The 9,480-nt window shown below is 44.5% G+C and overlaps 1 long non-coding RNA gene across 1 annotated transcript; it reads left to right on the forward strand.

Moving 5' to 3' along the window:
• The first annotated feature begins 1,736 nt into the window (after positions 1–1,736).
• On the forward strand, positions 1,737–7,738 carry LOC134475770 (uncharacterized). The gene is made up of 2 exons (XR_010047010.1): positions 1,737–2,401; positions 6,911–7,738. It is a non-coding gene; the product is annotated as an uncharacterized LOC134475770 (long non-coding RNA).
• Positions 7,739–9,480: the final 1,742 nt, after the last annotated feature.

Genomic DNA, 9,480 nt, shown 5'->3' on the forward strand with positions numbered 1-9,480 from the left:
TCTCTCTGCCACTTCCCCTGCTCCAGTCCTGGCCACCGTGAAGTGAACAACTTTGCTCCACGGTGCCTTTTTTCCATAGTTCTGCCTTGGAGTCAGCCAACCAGGGAATGAATCCTCCTAAAACCTGAGCCAAATTAGACTTCTTCTCCTTTACATTGTGGCTGGTGGATATGGTGTCTGCTGTGGTTTATGCTTTGTTTAGGGGCCTGATACAAAGCCTGAAGCACTCACAGGTGGAGCTCTGGGGAGGTGATTAGCTCATGGGGATGCTGTGCTCATGAGTGGATCAGTCTGTTGATGAGTTTATAGCCAATGTGTTGTTGGGAGGCAGAAGTAAATCACTGGGGTTGTGGCCTGGAAGGTTATAGCTGCCTCTGGTTCCCTCCTTCATTCTCTGCTTCCTGGTTACCATGAGGTGAGCCTTCCACCATGCCCTTTCTCCTTGGAGCCAGTGACCCAAGCCAGGACTGAAAGGTCTCAAACTGTGAGCCAAAGTAAACCTCTGTTCCTTATACTGTGGGCCTTGAGGAGGTGCAAAAAAAGAGATGGAACACAGCAAATGCAAAGTTACTGTTTCTTAGTTTTGCTGCAGACCATTTCGACAGGTGGACCCTGGCTCCAAGGTCCTTTGGTGTACTGGAGTCATGCAGGAAACTGGTGCAAGGGTGAAGTAATGGCGTATGTTTTCTTGATGCAGCATTCAGCCAGCCTGAACTGAGCATCTCTCCAGGGGGGAAAAACTGTGAACTTCAACAGGTCGGATGCAGCCTGCACGGGGAGCCATCGAGCCACACTGAGGAGGACAGGACAGTGTTAGGTGACTGGGGGCTGCTCCAGGCTGCATCCTACATGCTGAGGAATCCCAAGCCAGGCTCTGTTCCCTTTCCCCTTCTCTTTTAGTCTTTCTGGAAAGCCTTTGGCTTTTGTATGTCTTTAGCATTTGCTCGTCTATATTTTTATCGGAAAGCAGGCTTGACTCTAATCTTCTCAGATTTTAGCATCTAACTAGAATTTAGTAATGTTGTCTTCTTCTATTTATGCTGAGTGATACTTCTCCAGCTTATGTTTCCATTTAAACCATTTCTTTTGAATTTTAAGTTAAAGTGAATTTAATTCCAGAAAAACAATATAAATCAGGCAGTATGTGAGGTGGCATAAAAGCATGATATAGGTGTCACTGAATTTTGAGACTCAAGGAGTTTGATGTCTGCAGGTCCCTCCAAAATCTATTATCTGCTTCTTCTGTCGTGGCCTAGGGATCTGAGTCCTTGAGAGTGTAAGTTACTTGATCAAGGAGATTAACATCTTTGCCCCTCTTTCAGCTGCCAGAATCACCAGCAACTGGAAATCCCTGAAGAAGTATTGGAATTCATTGCCCACGTTTGCACTCACATTATTGTGCTGACCTGTGTTATTCCTGCTTCTCCTCTGCGGCTTCCCTGCCTTCCCTGTGGAATAGTAGCTATGGATAGCTGCAGGGACTGAAAGGTCTCCAAAACAAATACAAGCTGCCCATTGTGAGACAGGAGCCGAGGAAAGTATATTGGTTCAGGTCTTCAGGGAGGCAGATGCCAGGACAGGATTAAACGTGCCAGGGTTTTATTGGGCGAATGCCCTTAGGAGAGGTAATGGGGATGGAGCCAGCCTAGCCCAGGAGGGGTTCAGACCAGAGTGAAGGGGGCGGGCGGGGAGGGCGTATCCCAGACTGCTCTGCAGTCTCTGGACGATCCATTGAGGCCACTGGGCAAAATCAGCTGTTAGGGGAGTCCCTGGTACCCAGCTTAGTTACTGGTGGTAGTAGCCCCTGGTGCCTCTGAGCAAACACAGTGAGGCTGTCTGCTTATTCTTGCATGTGTGGGTCTGTGTGGCCCATTCTGGTGGCCACCACCACAGAAAGATATTGGGAATCAAGGCAGGTTATTGTCCCTTGTGTCTCAGAGCTGGGCTTACTGTGGTGGCAGACAGACTTCAAGTTCATCTGAACCTCAACTAGCAAATTCAGGGCTCTGGCTTGGTGCTTCCAATGTGTCACCTTGTTCAGTCCTCTCACCAGCTCTATGATGCAAGTTCTGTTTTTGGTTCCCATGTCACAAATAAGGAAACCGAGGCTTAAAAGTTGCATAGCTTGCTCAAGTTCACTTCAGAAGAGGTTTCTCTTTCCTGAAATGGGAGTTGGGATCAGTTCATTAAACCTCAATCGTTACTCCATTTCAGTTAACCTACTTAGTCTGTTCACTCTGTACTTTTGTGCTGTTTGTTGACCTTGTGACCTACAAACTGGCAGCTCTGAAGCCCGGGGAAATTCGACAGAGCCTGAGAGGCACCCAGTACTGGTCACTGGCAACCTGGAAAGGAGGAGTGGTGTAAACTCTGAGCTGAGTTTTATGCTCAGTGAATGGAAGTAAGTACATTTTGCTCAGCATTTTTAACGGATGACTCTGTCCATCCAGGTTACTATCCAGGTTCTGCGGTTTTAAATATTTAGATGGCTGACTGAGCTCCTGGATTTGTTACACTATTGAATGTCCTTAGTACCTGCAGACAGGCAGCCGACAGATTGCCATCACTTCTGCTTCCTGGCGTGTGTGATTTGCTCCCCAGTACAGTAATTTGGCTTAGTAGGTGTGGTCCTGGGGGAGTTTTTGAAAAGCTGGAAAGATACAGAGCCCATCTCCTCCCTGTGCCTCAGATCACTGGAAGTCTAATGCATCTGCTGTGGAATATGCTCTGGCTGGAGATTCAGAGTCTCAATTTCAGATTCTGCAAATGAAGGGTAATGCTTTGTCCTTCTCGCTCCAAGACACAGCTTAGCTCAGAAAAGATGGACCTGGAGGGAGAAGGTCCAGGAAAGGCTAAAAGCATCAGTAAGACATAAGCTTCTGGGTGTTACATTTTGAAATATTGACTCAAGTTTGAATTTTCTCCCAGGAGTTTCCTTTCTCTCCCTGGAGGAGCTACTCTGCCACTAGAAGTGCTTACTGGCTCTGAGGTTGGCCAGGTGGCTTCCTGGCTCTAAACTTCAAGTGAACATGGAAGAGACACATTCAGAATAAGGCCAAGGAGACTGGGCAGTAATGAAAAGGCCAAGGAGAAGGGTAGCAGTGGGGTAGGGGGCAGAGGGGAGATGTTACCCATCCTGGAGCCGAGAGTCTAGAACTTTTTTCTTAGGATTAGACCCCCCAGGTATCCCGAGCATCTTGGAGAGCAAGGGACTTAGCTCCACTTCTGAGGAAGAGCCAGGACAGGTGGCAGGACCCCATGGGAGAAGTAGCAGGGCTGGAGGTTCTCTACCGCCACCCCCACACCAGCCACTTGGCTCTGGGGAGCCCTTGCCGAGGGGCCAGTTGAGTGGACCGATTGAGGTCAGATTTTCCTGCATCCTAGAGGACTTGACATAGAAACTAGGCTGACATAAACAGGAAACTGCATGGGCTTTCCGTGTGAGTTTATATGTATTTGTTTTACTCTGCTATTACTACTAATGCAGTAGTAATCAGCAAGACTGAGGTTTCAGAAAAAAACATTCGACTGTATATGTGAACAAATGAAGAGATGAATTCTGGGAATATTTTGCAAAGAGACATGAGCAAACCCTGACTGAGGAAGGAAAGTGAAGAATGTGCTAATCGCAGGGTTTCAACGGATGGTCGTGATGCAATATGCTCAAGGGACAGCCCCCTGCCACCTTGTCTCAGGGCCTGTGTGAAACCTAACTCACTGTTGGCCCGAATTTTGAGTTGCTCTTTGTACCCAATTGATTAATCACAGGAACTGACTTTGCAAAACACAGAGTCACCTATAAAAACATTATTGGTTTTTAGAATTTTGTTCCATTGAGAGAGTAAACCAAACTCAGTGTTACTTTTCTCATTACTCACAAAGCTAAAGGCGGAAAGGTTTATTTAGCTCACAGTTTGTAGAGGTTTCAGTTCATAATTGGCTGGCTCCAAGGCAGGTTGGCATGGCAGAGGGGCATCACAGAGAAACAAATCATGGCAGGTAGAAAGTAGCAAAACAGGCAAAGACCACAGCTGTTTCTGTGCCTTGTATCTTATTCAAGCTACTCACCCTCAATCCTAGATTCCTTGACCTTAGTGTTGCACCAGGAATCAATCCTAGCTTCACACACTCAGCCTCTGAAAAAGCCCCACCCTTGACCTCATGCGGCCATGGTGGGACATCCAGACACACAAGATAACATTCCACCCCTGCCCATCTAAAGACTCATGCACATCCCTTTATGTAAAAGGCATTTAGTTCCTCTCAGAGTTGACAAAGTCCTAAGTTTCAGCATTGATGAAAAATTCAAGTCCAAAGTCTCCTCTGAGATTTAAGGCAAACTCTTAGTTGTGAGCCCTTATACAGATGAAAAGATAGTTAACCATCTCTAACATTCAATGGCACAAGATAAACATTACCATTCTAAAGATACAAATAAGGGATGCAAAGGAATGAGACCAAACCAAGTCCAAAACTCATAATTAAATTCCACATGTCTACTTCTAGCATCCAAGGCAATCTGTGGCAAGATGTGAATGCCAAAGGCCTTGGGTGGCTCCACCCTTATGGCTCTGCTGGTGGATGTAACTTCCATGACTTCTTTCTTTGGCCAACTTTGCTTGTTCCTGGCAGCTTTCCTCAGGTGATCCATGTTCCTGGCTTCTCCAGCCTTTTGGGGTCTCCACTGCTTCACATTCATAACTTGACATACTGCCTTCTCAGGGGTACACTGCCTGGCCTCCGAGGGCTGTTTCTGAAATCTTGGTGGAAATATTCTTGCTCCTACAACTCTTGCATTCTTCATGCACTTAAAACCAGCACCATGTGGATGGCACTAAAGTCTGTTGTCAGCTGGAGCAGTAGCTGAATACAGGCTTCTTTCTCTCTTGGTTGTAAGAGTCCAGTGCCTATGAACCAAATCCCAAAGAACAACTTCCCTAGGCCATCACCATTCTTGAACGTGGTGCTCTGGGCTTTCTTTTCAAAGCAAAGTCTTCCACTTTTGCAATTTTGAGGCTGCAAAGGGTGAAGTCCTGCTGTTTCTTGTGATGCCCTTAGGCCATCTTTTCATTTTTTTGTTCCTCTTCAGCAATCAAGATCTCCTTTGCTCTATCTTTTCAGCTCTGGCCAAACTCACGTTTTAAATCATTCTGTTGGGCTCTTTGCTCTTGATTCTCAACACAGATTGGCAAAAAGCCCCCAGCAGTAGCCATGCCACTGTGTTAACATTTGACTGCCTTAAAATTTCTTCTGCAAGATTAATTAGTCCACTGCCCTTAACCTCAGTCTCAGACAGTCTCTGAACATGAGCAACATACAAACAGACTTTCTGCCAAGATATAACACACACATTATCGGAGTCCAGCAGCCAATGCAGTCCTTCCCAGCAGAAACCTCCCCAGTCTTGTTTTTAACTGGATCATTTTAGTCAGTATTCCAGTCTTCTAAATTCCAACCAAAATCTTCCATCAGGTACAGCCTAATGTGTTCCGACTCCGCTTTTTCAACTGGCATCTTTAAACCTTTTGAAACTCTTTCCACAAGCCAACTCTAAAGGCTCCTAAACCACCCTGTCAGGTACAGTCACAGCTACAACCCCATTTTGCTGGTACCAAATTCTGTCTCAGTTACTATTCTCATTGCTGAGACAAAATATCCAATACCTAAAGTTAAAAGAGGAAAGGTTTATTTAGCTCACTGTTTGTAGAGGTTTCTGCCTATAATTGGCTGACTCCAAGGCAGGGTGGTATGGCAGACAGGCATCACAGAAGAGAAACAATCCTTGGCAGGCAGAAGGTAGCCAAACAAGTAAACGCAATAACTCTTTCGATCCCTTATATCTTATCCAGGCTACCTCCTGTTAGTGCAGGTAGCACTCACACTCTATCCTAGTGCCTTTGATCCTAGCATTGCACCTGAATCAACTCCAGTATCACATACTCTAGATCCAGCACCTCTGAAAAAGTCCCACCTATTACCACATGAGGCTTTGCTGGAACATCTAGACACAGCCATAACACCAGGTTTTCAAGCATCCAATGACCCTCTCTGTGTTGTTTAGTTAATCATTCTTAAAACTCTAACTAGCAAAGTGCTTAGGTACAAACTGTAACATTTGTTAGTTTAAAACTTACAAAACTCTGGAAAGAAAATTGTTTCTCACTTAATATTTTCAAAGATGTAGGCCGGGAGTATGTATGATATATTAAAAGCCAACATTATATACAAACACAGGACTTTCTCCTTTTGCATATTTTGTTGTCTAAGATTATAGTTCATGGAGCATAATTTTGCATATTATGACCTCTTTTTCAAATTCAGTGTTTTTACTTTATGGATTATTGGGAAAATAGTCTGACAAAAATGAAAAGGAAAAGAAAAACTTTTATAAATATTTTAATACTACACTTACTGAGACATCATGAGGTTAATGCAAATTACCTTTGGCATCTACAATTATAAGAGGTGCTCAAAGTGGTGACCATTAGCTTCCAGACATTTATTAGTATGGAGAACTGCTGAATTATATATACATTTTTTTGGTGGGGTTTGTATTTGTGAAGCCACTATGATTGACTGGTGCTGGCTGAAAGGATTTTGGCCCAGTTGGGACATTGTAGCTGGTAAAAAGCTTGGAGGCGGAACCAGGGGGCTCTGTCTTGAGCTCTATCTTCCCTGACCCTAGGAATTTACCTGTGGAGCAAAATGAATATCGATGGACTACCTGTGCATCACTAATGCCCCTCAGGTACCACCCCAAACCTAAGCTACATGCATGCTCCCACTCCACGTGTCCAACAGAGAGATTGCCAGACCCCAGAGAGAATGCCAGACCCCAGAGGGTCAGGGGGTCTCTCCCCGCATTCTTAAAATAAAGGTCATTTATATTTCATACTTCTTATCTTTTCAGCCTCACCAGAATTCTATCACTGGCTACCTGGAATATATCAAGAAAACAAACTGACTGTGGAGTAAAAAAAGGAGGTATCTTCTGAAAGGGTTTTGGCCCAGACAGGACTCTGTAGCCAGAAAAGCCTCAACCAGAACCAGGAAGCTCCTATCTCCCCCACCCCAAGGAATTTACCTGTGACGTCATCTTTCCCGCCCCTGGGAACTTATCTGTGGTGCCAAACTTAGGACTAATGGGCTACCCTTGCATCCCTGATGTCCCCTTGGGTTTCGCCCCAAACAGAAGCTACTTACATACCCCCGATGCCACATGTCTGCCAGAGAGATGGCCAGACTCCAGCCGTGGGGAGGGGGGTGATGGTGCCGGTTATCTCTCTCTGTGTTCTCAGAATAAAGGCCTCTTTTGTTTTATACTTCTCATCTTTTAGAAAGAATCCTATCATCTTCCTCCCAAGGCTGCATTTCCTGGGAACTCCCTTTATCTCTCCCTCCCCACAAGCCATATAAACCTGACCTGTATTTTATGACCATCACCATAGGACCTCCCTATAGGTAGGTGGAAGAAGGATCTGAAAGTATTGGTTTAATTTGGAACATCAACAAAGCTACCATTGAACAAGTACCACTGTATACAAAAGTCTGTGCTTATTGCTGATGGTGGAAAGAATTACAGACCATGGACTCTGCCAAATGAAGTATTTCAAAATGAGTTCAAGGTACCACATTCACATGCAAATATGAGACAGACCACCAGACTATGCTAAAAAAAAAAAAAAAGACAGAAAGAAGGAAAAAAGAAAGGAAAAAAAAAAAAAAAGAAGAAAACAAATTATGCAAGTAGCCCAAACTTTAAATCTCAGCTACAGGAAAGAGTATCATGTATTTGTCTTGAAGTCAAATGATAATGGTCATTTCTGTTTCTTTCTGGAGTTTGGATTCCTCCATCACTCTTGAATGAGAGACATTGGACCACAATATGTTTCCAGCTTAAGATGAAGTCCTGAACTTGCACCCCATTCCAATTTGTAAAGCGTCATCCTTCACATTTTTGATAAAGATTCAGTGTGTGAGCTGCAGAGGCAGGCTGATGCCAGCAGATGGAGAAGTTTGCCGTTTGAACACTACCTCTAGGTAAACCTAGAGGCTCAGCAGGGTGTGACTGCAATGCTAATCACAGTTTTAAGTCTTTCTTTGTTCTGGATACTCAAGGACCAAAACATTCTGATAGAATGACCCCATAATCTGAAGAAAATATAGGAAAACTTGATTATTTTATATCACTGTGACTAGAGTGTAAAGTAGAGGTGCTTTCTCCATCTTAGTTATAAATATATTGACACCTAAAGAAATTACTTTATTTTGATACAGAGCACTGGAAAAATCTTAAAAGATCAAGAAATCATAAAATCTCAACTTTCCTAGGCTAGATTTAGAAAATACTCAGAGCTTGATATAGTAGTGGCTTGGGTCTCCCAGGCAACCATTTCTCTTTGCAGGATTAGAGTACAGAGCACAGCTGGCTCTAGCACTGGGTGTTAAGCCTGTCTGGGCAAATCTGTCAACTAGTGAGGTCTGGTAAAGTCACTCTGGGCAGGTGAGGAGTCATCGCTGAGAGATGTCAGGATATTGCTGGGATGTGGATACCTATGGGCATTTTAGCAAGCTGTGGGTGACTGTTGAAGACTGTGAAGTTTCCTCTGTGAGAATCAAGCCTGAGGGCAGGAGGAGCCCAGTGATTAACTTCTAGGAAAAGCCTTGGTCATCAGAGGGAACCAGCAGTGTAGCAGTTCTTGGTTGTGTTCCCTGATCCAGCAAACTACAATCATACCCACAGGAATGCAGAGCGCTGTTTGAGGACACTGATGTGATTTTCCCACTGCATACAAAAAATACTCAGACTCCAGAAGCAATGTTTTATCTTTCAACAGGAATGGGTGGGTCATTTTCTTTTGTCCTGTCCTGCACACCATAGAGGAGAAGCAGGACTAACCACAGTGCCTAGGATGGGCATTGTTAGCAGAGTGGGGGCTCAAGTGGACACCTTCTGGAGACTGCCAGAAATGCAGGACACAGCAGGGCATGCGCAGAGGTTTGGTGAGACAAATGGGAGCAAGAACTGGTGCCGTTTGTGTTGGGTTAAGGGGTTGTCATCTGACTCAGACTCATGAAGACTGAAGAAACATGCGTGACATATATACATCATGTGTAAGACAACATATACATGCTATTTATGCTATGTCATCTTCCATGTTCCTAGAGTTATCACTCACTAGATGTGCTTACATAAATGATGTCTCTTTTGATATATAAGCGCTTTGTAAATCCCCACTTCCTCTTTGGCAGCGCTCCATATTTTTATAGCAGCTAAACATACAGAGCGGTGTATAACTCTTAGTTCTGTGTTGCAGTGACTTTCTACGAGTGAATATCTCATGCAAACTTCACCCTCCCAGACTGAGCCCCAGAATATTCTGAGTCACTAAGAAGTGCTACCTGTGGCCCCTTCTAGACATTCGTCCTCCTTCAGTATAATTGCTTCCCCGATTTCCAGCGGTGCAAGTTACTGTTTGC

Source organism: Cavia porcellus, unplaced genomic scaffold, assembly GCF_034190915.1.
Source record: "Cavia porcellus strain 051 isolate PalLab524CR breed Dunkin Hartley unplaced genomic scaffold, mCavPor4.1 scaffold_1, whole genome shotgun sequence".
NCBI classification, from domain to species: Eukaryota; Metazoa; Chordata; class Mammalia; order Rodentia; family Caviidae; genus Cavia; species Cavia porcellus.